A 20,377-nucleotide genomic window follows, 5' to 3' on the forward strand; every position below is an offset into this window, starting at 1 on the left:
GGTACAAGCAAGCAATCTGGAAATAAATTGACAAATGGCACCAGGTTCGGACAATTTGCTGGCGTATGAGAGTGTGAAGTAGAAAATTAACCGTCTAGAAGCACGCGATCGCGTTAAGTTGCCTCGTAATTCAGAGGATCATGCGGCTTGTCGACACGAGTTTCTCGGGAATATTAGTCATCCTGGTGTTACGTGCGAAATGGTCGCGGGGGAGGCAGAATTGATAGACACTAGCTTCAATTGCTCGGTTGTAGAATATATGTTCATTCTGTTCCCATGAACTACTTAGATTTAAGTAAGATCCAACATTTCCAGATTTTCTTATGGAAAAAAAATGTGAAACCGAAAAGAGATTCAAAACCACAAAGCTTGTAATTTACAGCTAATTCACTGTTCATTGGTTTTGACCATAGCAGTTTGGGCTGTTTCTTACGTGTTTGGGTTGTTATAGTTTTTTTTTAATATATAATTAACGTTATCACATTATATTTTATTCAATGATTTTTATACGAAGATACCTTTTCTATATTCAATAGTTGTTGTGTTGAGTTTGCAGAACTGCAGATTTTCGTCGAATTTAGATCTCATCAGAACTCCATCAGGGAAAGTTAGGAAAACATAATCCAAATTGAAGAATAAAATTGAGCAAAACCATATCTCTCATAACTGCGTTTTTTTTTCATTATTTACTCTGTCAATTCAAAATTATTGTATAAAGCATCACGCGCGCATTCCTTCGAAATGATTGTGTATTTTTTTGCATAACGTGATAGCGATGAGTGTAATTCACAAACCAACTGGAAACTGGTTTATTTTCCATTACCGAATTAAACACTAATTAACTGCCTCATTTTATACTTTTCTTCTGTCACATTCCATCTTCCCCGATGAAAGCTTCCATATTCATCATTTTCCACCAGATATCGCCATATACGCACCCAGCAATCTGTTTCTTTATCAAATATCCTTTTCCGAACGCGAACCACTCCGTCCGACAATCTTGGTATCAAAAGTAAATTCCACTCAATTAATTTTCCCTTCACTCTTCACGTCCCTCGCAAGGACACCGGTCCGCAAGATGTCACCACCTGGGGTACGGCACCTGGTTCGTGCAATTTTCGGTAATGCCACTTTTTCTCGTTACTTTTTCACACAGCGCGCCACTCTAAACGCGTACCCCTCAGGGGTCGCAGCCGAGTTCGCCGGGCTAAGAGGCCCGTAAAATGCCGCCGGACTTGCCGAATCAACGACGGTCGGTACTCACTCTAACGCGGATCATAATCAACTGCTGAAATTGGTGACTCCGTCGTCATTCCCATCGTCGTTGGAGCCAGTCCAGGCAATCCATTCCCCAGCAAGCAGACGATATACGGCCCCATCATATGGTTGAGGTAGGATGGTGTAAACTTACAGCTCGGAGTTCATTCAAGAGAGTGAGAGAGTAGAAAATGCTCCCCGAGTGGGTGATGGACTCTTCCATCCGAGACTCTATAATGCTACCGGGTGTTATTTTCAACATACAGAATTTGCACGTTTTCCTGGCTGAATGAATGAGAATATACGTACTACCGGAAGATTCATTTGCTGCATGTTTGTGTTGTCATTATAATGCAGCATATTTTCTTTATCAAAGAGAGGAATGATCGATGAACATTATTGGTGAACGTTTGGGAGATAGCAAAGAGCGAATAAAAATGGTTTGTTTACATCTCTCCGTGTCGGAAAAGAACCAGTTTCTAGTACGAACGAGCCGGTGCCTGCGGATTGAAGATCGTAAATATTCGCTTTGTTGTTGTTCATTTCAAGCCTTGCCCGAGCCAGATAGCGTCGCTCGGGTTTATAGCAGTGATGAGAATTTCATTCTCGCAGTAGGAGTACCGTACTGGAGCGGATTGATGACGAGGCTGACGCCCGGACGATTGTGTTGATATTGTTGTGATTGCTATTTTTACTGTGTTGCAGAGTTCTATTTTCGGATCCTAATTTTCACCCTTTTTTATCTGGGATTATTTAAAGGAGCCGGCTCTTTTACCGTCAGGTTTGGCCTATTATCGTCAGAGGGGTAAATGATGTCGCAGAGCGTTAATTTCTTTCATGGCGGTTCCTCATATTGCACAACATCCTGTAGAAGATCAGTCATCTATAACTTCATTACCCTCCCGGACGATAATAGAAAAAACCTGACGAAAATTGATCCGATACTTTGTACGAGAATTAGAGTCTTCGAATAAATTTAGGCATTCATTTTGCATAGAAATTAGCAGACTTATTATATTTAAGAAGCTTATGTGACGCGGCACAATCAGTAGAACATGATATACTTTACGTGGCAGATGAGTTTGTACAATTTGTATAACACATTCATTAAATATTTGCCTGTTCAGCTGTTATTCAGTATCGCGATACCAGAAGCTTGAAAAACTATCGTACAACAAAAAGTGTTTTTAGGATAGTTGTATTCGAATCCAGAATTAAATTTACATTGTCTCTCGTAGAATGATGATCATGTAGCCGGCGACCAGCGGCTGAATGTACATGTTGAGAATAAAAGGTCGTTTCTACAACTTTGCCATCCCTAACGTGCCTTACCTTCACGACGGAAGACCCGATGTTGAAAAAGAAGCTTCTTACGCACAGCTTGAGAAACTCTGCTCGTGTCGGGACATCAAGATCATCACCAGGGACACGAAGGCTCAGATCGAAAAGAAAGAAATGTACAAACAGGGGATTGGTCCACACAGTCTGCACACCGAGACGATAACGACCAGAGATGCTTCGCAACTTCCCGTAGACTGTAAGTCCGAAGTTCCTTTTTTCTCCACAAAGACATCCACAAAACACGTGGAGATTACCTGATCAAGGTACAGCAATTCGAATCGGCTATGTTCTTATAAACAGCCGGTTTTCCTCAGTCATGTTTTTGAGTTATTTTTTCGTTTTATTGATCAATTTCTCCTGCGGCTGATTGTCAGCAACAGCAGCAGCTTCTTGGGAAACTTGATGTGTGAAATGAACTTCACCTTGAAGCTCACTTACTTCGTGGAGGAAGTAAAATACTAAATGCCCTGCCAGTCGTTGCCATCCAGAGTGCGATAAGTCTTGTCGTCCATTACCACCACCACGTCGCGATTCTCGGGAAAATTCGACTTGACTATTTTGTTCAGCCGCTGCGGCTGCGTCATTGTCTGTAGCTTCGGCAGTGTATGGGACTGCTGCTTCCTGACATGTATGTCCATGTTCATCAAGTACTTTTGCACTATTTGGCCGGTTGCACCGACCTCCCGGTCAAGCGCACGTAGCGATGTAGTCACTTTTCCCATATTCTACCTCTTCAGTATTCTGTGGAGCTTCTTGCCGCTCAGTATCGTCGGCCGTCCGAAACCGGGTTTTCTTTTGATGCTCTGATTGTTGTCCAATAGTGCCAAGATGTTGCAGATGCCGGAACTGGCGTCCACAAACTGGCGCACGATGTCCGTTTTCGACACGGCGGGGTATCGTTCTATGAACGCGCACACTTCTGAATGGAGTAGCTTCATTGTTTTCGCCATCACGGTTAGAGCTGTCAATCTGATAATGCTGCTTGGGTAGTTTCGTCAGTGTGTGTGAAAGTTAACCCATGAAAAAGCGGCAATTTTTTGTCCATTTTTTTAAGCAAACGTTAGTTACGGTATGCTTGCACTCGAAACTGTCGATCGTGGTGTAATCGATTACCGTGGCTCAACATCAACCGTAGGATTCGTACAGTCATCAGAGAAATTGCACCGGCGACACCAGAAGTGGAGGCACCAATTGACAGAAACAAGTGTTATGACCGGGAATGCGAGGCAGCGATGAATGAGAAGAATAGGTCCAGGACGATAAACCTGAGCAAGTTGACGAGGGAGAATAAGGCCAAGTACAAACAGGCACGGAACAGCACGACTACGAATCTTAGACGAAAAAAGCGCCAGCAAGAGGATCGCCCGACAGAAAGTTCAAGCCGGACGAATCGGATTTCGGTTAAATGCGTCGAAAACTGAATAAAGGGTTTTTCAATAAGAGAACTACAATGGCGTCGTTGGCTGTCCCTATTGGTCAACTTTTTTAGAGAAAGAGAGGGTTTAAGAAGAACAGTATCAGTTTTCCTTGAGCTTGAGCTTACCTTACCTAGCAGACAAGAGCCGGGGTGGCTCGTGCTGTATTAAGGAGTTGTCACCTTTCCACTCGGCTCTGGGCTGTATGGCGCCATGCTACCAAGCGTCTTCTCACTCGTAGGTCACTTTCAATTTGATCAAGCCATCGTGCACGCTTTTCTCCTCTGCTTCTGGTGTTGGAGGGGTCACTGAAAAGAATCGTTTCAACCGAGTTGTCATCCGGCATCCTCGTGATTTGTCCGGCCCATCGCAATCTGTTAACTTAAACCAGATGTACAATGGGGATCTCTTCTACCGGCACGTGCAGCTCAGTCTGTACTCCACCGTAGATGGTTTGCAGCACCTTCTGTTCGAAAACTTCAAGGGCGTTGAGGTCCTCTGAGAGCAGTGTTGTCGTCTCTAGCCCATAGAGGACTACCGGCGGTGCACTCGATCGGATCTCAGTGTCTTACGAGGTGCAACGCAAAGCAAATGCGTCTTATTATTGTTATTATTATCTCCTTGCTGGGGTTGTCAGCGGTCACCGACCAACTCGTCTACTAATCGCTATCTACGATGATCCGGATGGGAGGCTAACATTGTTCTCCTTGGATCCTGTTCCTTTCATATACTTTGTTTTTGACACATTGATCAGCAGTAAATATCCTTAGCTTTCGCTTTTAGTCTGGAGCAGGTTTTCTCTACCGTCGCACAGTTTCGTGCTATGATGTCGAATTCGTCAGTGAAGCCTTTGGGCTGAGCTCGCTTCGTGGAAATCGTACTACTCGTGTCGATGCCCGCTCTTCGTATAACACCTTCGAGGGCGATGTTAAAAAGCAAACAATAAAGTCCGTCACCTTGTCTTAATCCTCAGCATGACTCAAAGGGACTCGAGATTATCCCTGAAACACCCACGTAACACATCACACGATTCATGGCAGCCTCGATCAGCCGCGTCAGTTTATCCGGGGAAAGTATCCTCGTTCTCGTGCATGATCTGCCATAGCTGTTCTCGTTAAACTGTATCATAAGCTACCTTGAAGTCGATAAAAATGTGATGTCGGATTGTAAATATCTGGCTTCCATGAAACCCGTCTTGCACTGTCCCACGAACCTTCTGGATAAAGGTGTTAGACGTTGGAATAAAACTTGGGAGAGTATTTTATAAGCAGTGTTAATGAGCGTAATGCCACGATAGTTGCAGCACTCCAGCTTGTCGCCCTTCTTATAGATGGGGCAGACGACTCCCTCAATCCACTCTTCCACTAATTTTTTCTTTTCTCAGTTTTTGGAAATGACCCAGTGCAATGCTCTAGCAAGCGTTTCTTTACCATGTTTGTGAAGCTCAACCGGCAGGCCGTCTTCGCCGGTGTCTTTGTTGTTTTTCAGCCTCCCAATCTCCCGCTGAGCTTCGTGGATGTTGGGGGCTGGTGCCCGGTCATCTACTGCTGGCACTCCCAGGTCCGTTCCAGTTTCGTTCCTGTTTGTTGCATCGTCATTCAGATGTTCATCGAAAAGCCGCTTCCACCTGTCGACCACCTCGCTATTATTTATTTTATTTATTTATTTAATTATAGTGACTTTAACCGTTAGTCATTCGTCACTTTGATAATTATTTTTTACAATTCATAATAAATATAATTTTATAATACGTTCGGTACCGATATTCGATTTTTGAAGGCTTCTGTGGCAGTTTGTACGCTCCTTTCTTTAGCTGTTTTGTTGTCTGCAAATGTGAAAGAGGAATTTCCAACCCTAGTCTACGAGCATGGCGTTAAAGATTAGATTCGGTCAAATATTTTGGCATCTTTGAGAAAACGAATCAGTTGTGTTTCCCTATTGAGATCGTTCGAAAGAATATTTCGGATTGATGTGTCTTCTAGATAAGTATTTCTAATATCCTGGTATTGCGGGCAGTTAATTAGAATATGTTCGATGGTAAGATCGACACCGCATATAGTACATTGGGGTTTACCTTTCCCTTCAAACAGTTGCCCGTGAGTAACTAAAGTATGGCCCGTGCGAATTCGCGACAGAACCTTCTGTTCTTTCCTGTTACATCGATCTACCCAGCAATCAAGATCTCCTTTAATCTCGCGGAGGAAAGGTGTGTGCTCCTTTCTCCAGTCGAATGTTACGCTTACACGGATACCACCATTCAATTGTCTTTTGATATCGAAGCCAGGGATTTCCCTGGTTAGCATTTTATCTTTTCTCCCCAAGTTGGCCAAACGGTCGGCCTCTTCATTGCCCCGGATACCTACATGACCGGTACCCAACACAAGGTGACGTTTTTGGGGCATATTGATTCAATTGCCTGTATCCAGGGGTGTTTAGGTTTTCCATGTTCTATGGCCATCAGTACGCTGGCTGAATCGGTAAAGATAACCGCAGATTCCTGAGTTAGTTTTAGTAGAGTTAAAAGTGCTTCATGTGTTGCTGCAGCCTCTGCAGAAAATATATAGCAAATATCTGGTAACCGGTAGAAAAATGAGCAATTGTTAAATGCAATACACCTGGCTATTGTCCATGATGAGCTATCCTTCCTCATCCTTGCAAAAGTCGGCTCGCGGCACACAGCCTTTACGATTGGCTAATCTTTTCACAGACGGGATTGGCTAATCTTTTTACAGAACTCTTCATGGTCACGATCCTTCTGCTGGAGCTTTTTACTTCTCAGGATCGTGGTCATACATTCCTTGCCCGTCTGTACTTGACTGGATCCTCTGCCGTCCTTACCCTTTTCTCTGTCATCGCTGCCTCACATTCCCCATCATATCAGTCGTTTCTGCAACTCGGCACCTCTGTTCCTAGTGTCGTCATCGCAGATTCCTTGATGGCAGTGTTTCTGACCACCGGTTTATACAGGTCTTTCCTTCCGATTCGTGCGTTCATATCCCCGATGACGATGTTGATGTCCCGCTGCGAGCAGCTGTTGTAGACGTCCTCCAGCTGTGCGTAGAAGGCTTCCTTCTCAACTTCGGGCGTGCAGTGCACATTGATGATGGAGTGATTTTAGAACCGGCCTTCAATTCTCAATACACACATCATGTCGCTGATCGCCTGCCACTTGATCTCATGAAGTTGAATCCTGCCCAACACAATAAAGCCGGTACCTCGCTCATTTGTTGTGTCACTGCTCTGTTAGTACTGGTCCCTGCGAACACACATCCTCCGTACATTTCCCCCTTCCTGGCAAAGTTCCTGCAGCGCAACGATGCCGAAGTGACGGGGTTTGAGCTGGTTGGGATGTTCAGCGATCTACAGTTACATGTTCCGAGCTTCCAATCGATGATCTTCATTCGTCGCCTAGGTCGTTGCCGCTTCGATCGTATCTGGTGCAACGACACACGAAGTTGACGTTTTGAAAAACTTTGAATTGAGAACACAACGTTTCTCGCGAAGGACCTGAATGCCCTTGGAGGTTTCGAGCTTCAGGTGCTGAGTAGTGAGTATACTATCTACGCTGGAGTATAGATGGACGTCGAAGAATGGAGAAGACAAATAAACCAATGAGCTGCACGCGCTGCGCAGAGAAAACTTGATTGCCCCTTTGGCGAAAGTCAACAGGTTGCTGTGAGCCGAACACGTCACGAGGATGCTGGATGACAACCCTGTAAAATCTATTCTTTTCAGCAACCCTAGAGATAGACGGGCGTAGTGTGGACGCCATACCACCTTATCCACGATGGCTCGACCAGATTGAAAAAGACTTGCAGGTGATGAGAAGGCTGGAAAATTGACGAATCACAGCCCAAAACTGAGTAATATGACGACAACTGCTTGATACAGTACAAGCTACCACGACTCTCGTCTAATTGGTAAGTTAAGGTAGTAAAGCAAAGCCTTGGTGCTACATTCCGTATCGGAACTCGACCTTCTGTTTATTATACACAGACTTCGCAGCCAACTGTTAAGTGTACAGGACAATTGCGGGGCTAGCGCTACGATCCTACTGACACTAACAGTCTCTCCCGAGCCGAGACTCGAACCTACGACCTGTCTTGTTAGGCCAGCATCGTACCTCGAGACCGGCTGGGAGAGTTATTAAGTTAAGGTAGTACAAAAGTCTAATAAAGCTCTGGTTTGACCCAGGAGAGGGGCGTCAAATGTTACTTTTTGCTACATAGGAGGTTTTAAATTGTGCGAATATAAAACAGCAGCTATTTTTTTGTCATAAATCTGATTTGAATTATCATATAACTTCTGCAGCAATGTTAAAATGCCACTGTTTCCAAGAGACTTTAAGTTTATATATGTGCACCATCTGTTGTGGGTAAAACTGATTAAACTAGTTGAATCTGCTTGATCTGTTGCACAAACTCTCCTCTACATCAAGGAAAACGTCGGACAAGCTTTTCGGTTATCGATTATTGGAACCACCTTAAACGTCCAGTTTTACCCCAAAAAGTACCATGATTTATGGATCGATTCGTCCATCCGAAAAAGTCTTACCATTTTCTCTGTCCAAAAGTGAATAAAATATTTTTTACGTGTTCATGTAAAATATGTTGTTTATATTTCAAAAACCCCTACAATAATTAACAAAAAATGGTATCCACATTCGTAGCGACCTGCGAGATGTTTATGTGATTTATTTTGAAGTTTCCCGCGAAGAGGTAGCACAGGGTGGGTCAGAACGGTCAACGTTCTGAACAAAATGTAAATTAAACAGAATTTGATGAAAAAAGTATCGTTTTCGCAGTAAATGGCCAATGTCCGGTTTTACTCCCCCTGGCCGGTATAAGCCGCCCTTCCCTTACACTTTTAACAACGTGTACCCTACTAAAGTAAAACTATCGATGGCAAGAATGCTATTTTTAGGAAAATCTATTTCCATGAGCATTACCGTATAAATCATTGCATGAAACGGCCTAACCTCAGTTTTTGTGACAGCTCGGGAAGCTTTGTTTACAAGGTGTTAGAATTTGGAACGACAATTCTTTTTTTTTTGTCTTACGATAATTGTGACCTATTCCATTAGAAAAGCATGAGAAACTAGTGATAATGAACACATTTCTATTAGAGTAAATCAATCCCGAAAAGCACTAGAACAAAAAACTATTTCGGCTCCATCGTTATTAAATCTAACTCCGCAAAATTTTACTTCCAGAACTGTCAAATAACGTCAGCGTGCAATGATCTGTTGCAATATTAGTCTCTGCTTATCAATGAGGCTGATACTTTATGACACCATGTTTACCATGATTGTATGGATCCACAGGTATGAGTGAAACATAGTTTCGATTTTTTCCGTTGAGCAATGATAGAATCAACCGTTGCTGAAGCCTTTCAGGAGCACTAATGGCTGTACGGCCATATTGTATGGGAAAATTAGGTCAAATTTACTCAAAAACAATATTCACGCTAGCAGTATATCTTTACATTCAAGGAAGTGTTTGTTTACTAGCCAGTTTCCCACGCCGCTAGCTTGCAAAACCTTTCCTATAATACCAATACGACCAAAATGGGCCATTTGAATATTTATGCAGAAAGAAATTTATCCAGTCACGAATTCAATCACCGCTGAGGCGAATGCTTCTTCAGCCACACTACAGTTTTAGATGCGAATGCCGAGCAATCTGACAGCTGTCAGTGTGGGTGGAAGTTCACAGCCTCGCGCGGAAGACGGTCTGTTCCTGCCGAATCATCATCGTCGTCGTCAATCATCCAGATTGGTCCCTCTTCAATTCGCAGTTGCGGATCTCGCTGTGATTTTGAGCGTGGCGTTATGGCTTTTCCGATCATTACTGGTATATTCGCACAATCACGCGGTGGCAGGCAGGTCGCTCGAGAAAAACGCGGAATGTAACTGCAAAATATAGACCTTTTAAAGTGTGGCGTTTTGCTGGTTGTTCAAATAGAAGCGTAGTCACTGTCATGAAGTTACGCGCGGTTTATCAATTTGCGAGCTGAAATTTGAAAAAGGCGATATTATATTACGGATTGTGTTTTCGTGATTGATATTCAGTTAAACGGTTGCTCGTGTTGTGAAACTTTTCTCATGGCGTAACCACACTCTTTTTTTCATGAAGAAAAACGCTTGCTCATTGCTTCAGGAATAAGAAGTGAAGAAAGCTACCATTCCTATAAACGCTTGTTTAAGGGGCAGTTATAAAACAATGACAAAATAAACCGATTTCTCGTTTCTCGTAATTCATTAAAGTACACTAAAATTTAAAAGGATTTGCAGTTAAGCTCAAAAATTAACCGCATTTTCAAGACGTGTTTTGTTATCTTGTAAAATGTTATAGCGAATTGATTAATTTTTATTTAACTTTTAATACCGGTCATCAACAGCGGCACTAATTAACTCGACGATCTCTCGTTATCTCAAATCCAATAAAAATTATCGCGATGCTTTTTATCTTCCGTCCCGGTGACCGTTTATCCCTTCTCCTATTTTTCAGATCATTGAAGACCCCCCCCCCCCAAAAAAAAACACATTTCCGCAAATAAAATAACATCCACCACGGTAATAAATTAAATTACGCCTTATGATTGAATTTTACGCTTAATCTTTCGCTCATTCTCGAAGACAAAACCTTCGTTCGGGAGTCGGCACGGTACCATTCTCCACTGTCGCGTCGGTGATTTGTTTTTGGGAAGGATGACGAAAAATACAAGTTATTCCACTTTCTGACAGTCCATCCGACCGACCATCCATGCGCGGACGCTAGTGCCTTAAATGGTCCTCGCGGGCTCTTATCGCACTTAAACTTTGCCGGCGATGGCCGCCTGTAGTGGAATCACGGTAGTAAAGCGCTGCATTTTAAAACAGTGTGGCTTAACGCACTAATTGGCACTTTGGGACGGTAAATGAGCGCGACGGTAGTGGATAAGGTGGTGTGGCGTCCATCCGAAATCTGCCCCAGTATGCACGAAAGTGCAATCACCCGGTGAGGGGTTTTATTGGCTCCAGCAGGAGAAGGTTCATATTTTGCATCGGGATTTGTGTTCAACAACTCGGATAAATTTTATTGTCGATCGGATTGAGATTTACATTGCGCTTTTTTTGGTGGCACCCGCCGCTGTGAACCGCGTAGCCGGCTTTTAACGTTTGGGTATAGTCTTAATACGAATCAGTCTCCTCCATTCTCGCGCGGAACGTTAATCGCCTTTCCACGAAGTCGGTGTCACCGTTGACAACGACAGCGACCGATTATTTCGCCTCGCTCTGCCATGGCGGGCGACATGGACGAGTTTGGTGTCTGACAAACGAAAACACGTATCCATCAGCGTTTTACGCTAATGTGACAGAAAGAAGCCGGTAAAAAATGTTTGAACTGCGATGGCAAGTGTATTTGATCGTTTAAAAATGCTGCTCTATTTGGCGCCAGAGTTTTACAACTTAATCTTGAAGAATCGGTTTACTTATTTTTCAAAATAAACATTTTCTCTTTGTTTCAGGCAAGTTTATAGAGAAGCTAAGTCAATTTGAAGATTGCAGTATTAATTTAGGAAAACAGTAATTGATTAGTTTGTTAGTAACTCCCAGAACAATTGCCATTAGTTCCATTTGTTTTTAATATCAACAGGTTCATTTCTACAGGGGAAAGGTTGTAAATTTCGAGTGCATTCGTTTGACAGTTCGCTGGAATGGAAGCAATGCGAAAGCTAGTTGTGAATTTGCATTTGCTAAATTTCAAACTTTGTGATATTTTTACATTTTTTACATGTTGAAAAGACTTAGGAAGTCTGGAAACGTCGAAGTTTGACACCTTATAAGTTGCTAAAGAACTGTTAAAACGAATGAAATGGATAAACACGTGTGGAAGTAAATTCAATGAAACACGTCCAAATCTGGTCCCAAGCAAACTACATCGATTTTCCAGTTAGACGTTTTTCCAGTTTTTCTTCGCATTGAAGAGTTATTTCCCTAACACGAACATCAGAAAGAGCAATGGATTGCATATGCTTTATCTGCAATGGATTGCATATACTTTCTCTGGTATTAATACGACATCGATTGAGCTCTTAAACTCATTCCGGTTCCGAACGGGCGTCGGTAACGACAGTGACAACAAGAAGCCCCATCAGCAATTCAAACCAGTGACAACAATGAGCCCTGCCAACTATAAATACGACATTTTCATTCCGCTTTTGAAAGTTACTCAAAATCAAAAAGGACCTCTACTTATTTTTTGACGTCTTCGAACATCGTTCAAAGCTGAGTCAGAGTTGTTCAGTTCATGAGTTATTATTTTTGAGCGCAAGCAAAATGTATGATGCCTGATTTCATCATTAGTGAACGGTCAGCATCTTCACCGGATCTTAACCCAATTGAGTTTTGTTCGTGGAATAAATGTTGTAAATTAAAAATGCAGAGGGCTATTGACCAACTCAAGAGAGAAGCCTTGGATCAGCATTTGAGAGAACATCCCCTAGGATATGGTACGTAGTAGCAACGATGGATACACTAAACGATTGCCCAAAAGAAAAGGCGACAGATTCGGACTGTTGTCTAACATTCCTGTTATTTGTTTTATTCACTCGTTTTATTATGATACAACCTTTATACAATTTATACAAGCAGAATGAAACAATAAATTTGAATAAATTTTCGTCGTACATCTAGGGTTTGCAATATTCCCGGAAATTGATTTCCCGGGAAACGGGAATAAAAAATCTCATTTCCCGGGAATTCCCGGGAACCGGGAATGGAAAAAATTTCTTAGCAAAAATGATATTTCAATAAAAGTTGAATTATAAAAAGTATCTGAAAATCGTTTACAATTTCATTATCAATTCGAATGAAAAACGAATTACAAAACAAAACTTATTCAAGTTTGTATCAGAGCTTCTTCGTTAATTTTTATCAAATATATTTACTGTGCCATTAGGTACACGATGCGAATTATGTAAAAAAAAACTGCATAATCAATCTAGTTTTCATTGGCGTAACAAACCCTTTTGTAATTGGTATCACAATTGATTAGAGAGTAGGATTCCTTGTAAGAATTTTGATTGTTCAACTAGAACGTTATTTAGCCTCTCGGTAGTTTTCTTTGAAAGACCGAGACAAACTGGAAGGAAATGATAGAATAATCAATAATCTGTTCAATATGACTCTAAATAAGTAAGTTCCAGAGCATTAGAATGTATACGTAATTAATCTCAAAGATGATTTTTCGTGTGAAATCGCGGCCACGACCCAAATTACGCTGACTGAAGTATTATTTAATTATTTATTTCTGGTCGCATTGATTCACGGGTTTCAAATTTTCTTAATCGATTTAATTTAATTTTTATCAATGGCAAAGAAAGAAATCACTATTCGCTCAGTAGTGAACTAACTGTCAAGGAATGAGATTGGACGAAGCAAATATTTGCCTAATTTTTCGTTTACTGAATAAGACAGTAAATATTTTCGACAAATAACCGAAGCAAATGAATTGATAGTACTCGGCAAGTAAATTTTGACCGTCATTTCAAAGAAATATTTACTTCGTATAATGCCTCTTTTAAAGCTGCTATACACTTTAACGACGTTAGTTCCGTGTTTTGATAGCATATAATATTTTATTGCAAAATTTAATGGGAAATTATGATGAATCTTGCGAAATTTGGGGGGGGGATTGCAAACCCTACGTACATCCGGACAAACAATTCGGTTGAGTAACAGCTTGTTATACTTTAGTTCAGCTAGAATTCGCTTAGCAATAGCTTATCGAAAACACTACTTGAAAATCTATGTACCTTGATACAACACTTTAAAATCATTTCCAAGCCCTCTAGCATATGCTACTATTGTAATTAAACCTGAATCAATCGAGCTTCATAACCGTAAAAATCAATAAAACCTTGGTTTAACATTTTTCGAGATCCAAAGAGCCCCCGGAGAGGGAACCGCACACAGCGTTGCTGTAAATCATCCTAGAAACGACAAACCATCACCACGAACGACTGCTGGTTGTCCCAATTGCCGGATCAGCCGAAAACCTGATCGATAAATTACGCTGCCTGTTGATGGCGATGTGCAAGAAATGGTAAAGTGTAAATCCACCAATCGAGTGCCTAATTGAAAATTTATTCGTCGGTCTACGCGGCTCTGCCACTATAAATGGTGCGAAATGGTGCATTCAATGCATCATACCGCGAGCAATGAGTGGCGATTTTTTCCATCAATCCCTGCTGTTGGTTTCAGCGCATGGGAGGGCAAAGGCTTGAAGGAAATCTCGGCTAGAGATGCGACCCGCATTTTCAAGCATTCGCATTGGCATTCTTATATCATATTTATCGTTCAGCGCGCTCCGCGTGGACCGAGTCCGGCATCGAGAAGCGCGCGCAATTCAGAAAAACACCATAAATTATCCGGATGCAGCTCGCTGAGGATACAGGGGTACACTGGACGTTCCGTGATTTAAAACATGAAGCGTCTGTGTTTAGATTTGGAGAGAGCACAGTCCGTGTGTACCGATTTGCTCGATGGTCATCGCTTCGCGGAGCAACCGCATGCCTTTATGTGGACAGATGCCCATCAGGCGGCGCGCAGTGGCGAGTGTTTGTATGAGAAAGTGGTTGCTCCTTTGGGGATTCTTCGTCCCCCGTTGATTCGCACCACGACCACTGCTGAGCGGTGGACTTTATGATGAGGCAATCAAGATGCTGGAAATGTGATAATAAACGCTGGCAGTTATGGCATATTTTGCTTCTAATATATGGATCAGTGTGGACGCAACGTGCGGGAAAAAAGCAGAAGGTGTCAATTGTTATGTTTAATGTTATCTCTGGAGGACTGGTTACTAATTGGCCTGGGATTTTCTCTCTTGCAATGCGATTATATGGACTGAACGTAGGCTTTTTTCCGTGAGTGAAGAATGCTTCGCAAGTAAACACTGTTTTCTTTTCAATCATTCATGTTACTTTACATGCTTTAGTCCAGCTGATTCAACTTAAATTAAAACTTCAATTATAATTAAAATCGGGACCGCAGTTGACAGTGAAAAAAAGCAGCCCAATATTTTTTTGCGTAGCGAATATATGAAACTAGCATGATAAACACTGGGTTTCCACCCAGAGAACAAAAATCATATTGAAAAAACTTTTAAGAAATTCATCTTACTCTCAATTGGATTGAGATGAAAGTTTTGGTAGGCGAATGCATGTATATAAGGGTAGGACAAAAAATAAATGTTAGCTCCCATGCACTTTTCGTGTTCCTTATGGGTCCTATAACAACTGTGTAGCTTCTAGATCGATCGGTGAAACGCCAGATATGCGCCCGATTTTTAAAGTTTCCATACGATTTTATATGGGAAAATCCACTTTTTCAATACTTACTCTCTAGAGATGTTATGTTGGCTCTTAAAAAAATATCAACACATGATATTTGTAGGAAATTTTCCTGAGAAAAACTCTTCTGAAGACCGTAAGGCGCTACGATGCTTGTAGAAACAGCTGTTCACCCCAAACTGATTGAATGACTGACGGACGGCTCACCATTGAAATTTTCCAGCAACACTGCTACAGCATGCTGCTATTGCAAACTTGCTTAACTATTAGAAATAATTTCGCGTGGAATTAATTTTCAAAGTGTGATTTTTGCTCGTAGTATTTTCGGGGAAGCCTTCAAGATAAATTTAAGCGATATCATTTCATCATCACATGGTTGAATTTGCAACAACAGCATGCTGCAGCAGTATTGCTAGTAAAATTCAATGGTGAGTCGTTCGTCAGATATCAAATCAGTCTGGGGTGAATATCTTTTTTCACAAGCAAGGTAGCGCCTTGCGGTCTTCCGAAGAGTTTTTTTTAGAATTAGCGGATTCGGTGTATTCTTCCTTCCTCAGTAGGTAGCAAATACGAATTTTACTAGCCACTTCAATTACAACACTTTGGGGCACCAAAAGGTGCCAGTTGACGATGATTCCTGTTTTCTGATTATTCCGGCCAAAACTCCAGCCATTTTAGTACTTTTGCAGTAGCCATGTGCTACTAACAGCCGCCAGCATTACAGGTGAAACCGGGACGAGGTGACCGGTACTATTTTGGCCTTCCTCCTTTCAACGGCTAGCACCTAGCGTTCGTATGTCACTAATACGGTTTTAGAATGAAAATGATGGGGCGAAATGTTCGAATGGTACCTTTTATATCAAGGTTTCGTCAGTTATTTGGAAAGAGGGAGGAGTTAAGAAGAACGTCTCCGCCAACGACGCTCGACGCCTGGGTTCGAATCCCAACGCCAACATAGGTGTCGATGGTTGTGGTGGGGCGTGATCCACTCACAACCAACCAAACTGGTCTAGATTTAATCCTAGCCAACATCGGGAGATTTTCTGAGGCGAAAAATCTCTAGGATCACACCTTCCATCGCATGATGTAGTAAAGCCGTTGGCGCCGGTCCGTTATTCAACGGGTCGTAAGTGGCGGAACTAGACCGACGGAAAATAAGCGAGAATAAAAAAAAATAACAAATCGTTTACAGAGTAAGATCGGTTGTATCCGTTAATGTCGGCTGTGCTTGTGAAGAGAGGTAGTGATTAGTTGCTCGGTATGATTTAGACAATCGATATTATTTACCAATTTTTCATTAGTGTATCTCAAACAATAGGTTGTTTTTGTTACATAAATTCAACCGTAAAAGAATTTCTGATCGATTGATGCCCAAACCTCGATAACCTGATTATAAATGATAAAAAATAAAGGCGCTCAAAACCTGACCACTTTTTTCTGGTTTTCCCTGGTCGAATTACTACATTATAAAATTTAGGTATGTAACTTCCAGATAGGCGTAGTCCTACGTCAAAATCATTACTATAAACTAGGGAATCCGCAATCGGCAAATCCGGAATCGGCAAATCCGCATGAAAATTGACATCCGCATTCGCATCCGCATCCGTATCATACCATGCGGATATTGAAAAAAAAATCGCTTCATAAAATTTTGTAGAAAAAATTTCCTAGGTGTATTTACTGCTCGCCTAAATAGCTTTGGAACTGGGGGGGGGGGGACATGGTCATGTGAAATAAGCAAAATAAAATACAAGGGATATCATGGATATCCGCATCCGTGAATGCGGAACATCCGCATCTACATCTGCATCCGTAATCACATCCGCATCCGCATCTGCAGATGTCTGAAAAATCACATCACTTTGAATGGTGAATAATTAAAATAATTCTTATATACGTTACTTTTGAATCAACAATAAATCAAGCGTGTTATACATTCAACCATCTACTATTTCTTAGTGTTCCCAAGAAAATCGCGTAAAGTGATTGGTTCTTAAATACAGAGTAGAACGGGGTGAAGGTTCGCACTGTCCTTATCGAAACATACTAAAAAAACTCTGGCAACACTTAACACTAGATTCATATGATACATTGAAATGTCATATTATCACACATGTAAACACAAAAGACTCCACGGTGCTCTCACAGACCGTTATTATAGAAAAAAATACACCAAAGAATCTAAGTACACCATTCGATTCGTTATGACGTCCAGAATCTCTGGTCAAAATTTCAAAATCATCGTACGGTACATTTTTGAGTAATGCCCGTAAAGTCGTAAGGTCGTAAAGTACAAAAAAATTATATAAAAACGACGAAATACTCGTTGTAAAGCACGATTTTCAACCACCACCACCACCAACCACCAATAGCTTCCAAAATAGATTCTACACATTCCAAGTATTGTATTTTAAAACATTATCAATTGGTGAAAAGATTCATTTGAAAATCCCACAGTGCAAAGTGGTCTAAATTCGAAAAATCGTGATCGCTTTAGATTTGACTGTGAAAAATTGATTTTATGTAGTCAATGTATTCAGCAAAATTGTTTCCAATTGTTGTCCACGTTTCATGTCCGTAGAGAACAACCAGTCTTATGAGTGTTTTGTGCAGGTTACACTTTGTACGGAGACTTAGTCTGTTCGACCGCAATTGCTTCTGGAGCCCATAGTAGGCACGACCTAGCATGGAAATCTTCACTCACTAGCAATATTTCATGCGAATGTGTTCTTTGATTCATCAAGTATCGTTCAACCACAGACTAACAGACATAACACGTCGAACAAATTTCCAATAAAATCATCGTTTGGATGATTCCAGTACTTTACGTTAGTAACACTAGCACCATCTGCTGTCGTGTTCGCGCTGCGTCATGTATTTTGACATCAGCGCCAGCGTTACTGCATGTGTCAAATGGGGAACTACAAAATATGTATGAGATTGCATGACAGCGCCCCAGACGACGTTTTCGCGTGATGAGTGTTATTCGATTGAAAATTTGAAATGAACGTTTTTTGTGGCGATGGAGCTAGGCTCCAGTGTTACGTCTGTTAGTCTGTGGTTCAACTATTTCCACTCGCGTACAAGTTTTCCATAGAAACGCTGCTGATTGTTTTTAGCTTTTAAGAGTAACTCCAAATACCATAGAAGGAGACAGAATGATTCAAGCACGATAGTATTTATTGTATCCAAGTACACTTGCATTCAACAGTATCACGAAAATCTTTCAGACATTATCGCCAGTGATACAAAATCATGAATCCAAATAAACGTTAGATTGCGTTCAACTGTTTGCTAACCTGAGCAAGCAGGTATCAACAATGCTAACGGAAATTGTGGCATGGTGCATAAGCATGTGATATTTGAAATCACCAAGAATCATCGTTGTATATCACGGTGAAAGCACGACGTGAAGTAGCCGAAATCCACCTACAAGCAACCAACATTTGAAAGAATCGTTTCAATCGCTTGAGTGCAATCGTTTACGATTCTTTCGTGAAACACTCGCTATATGTTGCTCGCTCCGCCTAAAGCGGGCAATACTGAAACAAAATCATCAAAGAAAGCTACCATATATTTCTTTGCTCTAAGTTGTCTCTTGCATGCGTGAGAATGTGTAACTTTTAAGAGCGATGGTTTGCTAGGATTGAAAGCTTATGGATAGCACGTTCAGAAATGAGCCGTTGTGAACCAGAGTGGTCTATGTGCCATCGAGCAAATTGGTCAGGAGAAGCAATTTTCGAAAAATCTCTGAATAAAATTCTGTTCAACGGATTCTTTCAAACAAAATGTTCTAATATAAAGGTTATGAAATGGTTTAACATTGGGATACATTAAATTAATAGTTTCTTTGCGAAATCGGTGATTTTATTCCACCAATGTACATAGACCACTCTGACTTCATATATATATATATATATACATATATATATATATATATATATATATATATATATATATATATATATATATATATATATATATATATATATATATATATATATATATATATATATATATATATATATATATATATATATATATATATATATATATATATATATATATATATATATATATATATATATATATATATATATATATATATATATATATATATATATATATATATATATATTCACTGGATTCCTCGAATCGTTTCGGAACAGTGTGGTCTATGTACACAAACCCGGTAAATGACAAAGAAAATGACGGTAATTCGTATAAAATAGCTAGTGTCACATGTTATATGATACATATTAGGGTGGGGAATCGTTATATGGAAAAAACGAAACTTGATAGCAGAAAGCCAGAATTGGTTTGTCTCCGCTTGGCGCATTGCATTTTAAATTTATATGGAGATTCGTATGGAAAAACCAACTTTTTTGCATTTTTTATTCTAAAGAGCTCAAAATGGCTCAAACCATAGGTTTAATGACTTCACATGATAGGTTTTTCGATGCCTAACAACTTGGCCGAAAACACTAAAGAGCTAGGGTGTGCCAAAAATACTAAAGCTGTTCAAAGTTGAGTATGTCGAAATTCATGCTGAGAATCATTTTTTCTGCCAACACTGCCAGTGTACCAACGTCAGTCAGATTTCCATCAGAAGTAACCTCTGAAACACGTTGTAGATTTTATTTACGCCTAAAATATTGACCTAAATTTGTTTGCTTGGTCCAGGTGAGTGTATAAACTCGTTACGACAGGTTACTTCGGATGGGAGTCCTACTGACGCCGGTACATTGGTAATGTTGGCAGAAAACAAGATTTTCTGCATTTAAATCGACATACTCAACTTTGAACAGCTATAGCTCTTCTTAGGAACATTCTAGCTCTTCAGTGTCTTCTGCAAAGTTGTTAGGCATCTAAAATACTATACTTTAACATAATGTAGTACATTATTAGAGCATTATTGAGCTCTCTAGAAAGGTAAATGTAAAATAGTAGGTTTTCCCATATGAGTTTTCATACAAATTTGAAATGCAATGCGCCAAGCGGAGACAAAACCAATCGGCTTCATGTAAGTT

At 40.8% G+C, this 20,377-nt stretch overlaps 1 protein-coding gene across 9 annotated transcripts in view; it reads right to left on the reverse strand.

Annotated features, from left to right (window-relative positions):
• LOC129718844 (monocarboxylate transporter 12-like) overlaps nt 1-20,377 on the reverse strand; it is a 473,704-nt gene that overhangs the window by 264,737 nt on the left and 188,590 nt on the right. For 3 of the 9 annotated variants that reach the window (XM_055669987.1, XM_055669986.1, XM_055669988.1), the window contains exon 1: nt 519-1,270. The exons of 4 other annotated variants lie outside the window; for them this stretch is intronic. The gene's annotated coding sequence lies outside the window, so the exon portion shown is untranslated. Of the gene's footprint in view, nt 1-518; nt 1,271-20,377 lie in introns of those variants that run through there. 2 more of the 9 variants (XM_055669990.1, XM_055669989.1) reach the window with 2 other exon arrangements.

Source organism: Wyeomyia smithii, chromosome 1 (assembly GCF_029784165.1).
Source record: "Wyeomyia smithii strain HCP4-BCI-WySm-NY-G18 chromosome 1, ASM2978416v1, whole genome shotgun sequence".
Taxonomy (NCBI): Eukaryota; Metazoa; Arthropoda; class Insecta; order Diptera; family Culicidae; genus Wyeomyia; species Wyeomyia smithii.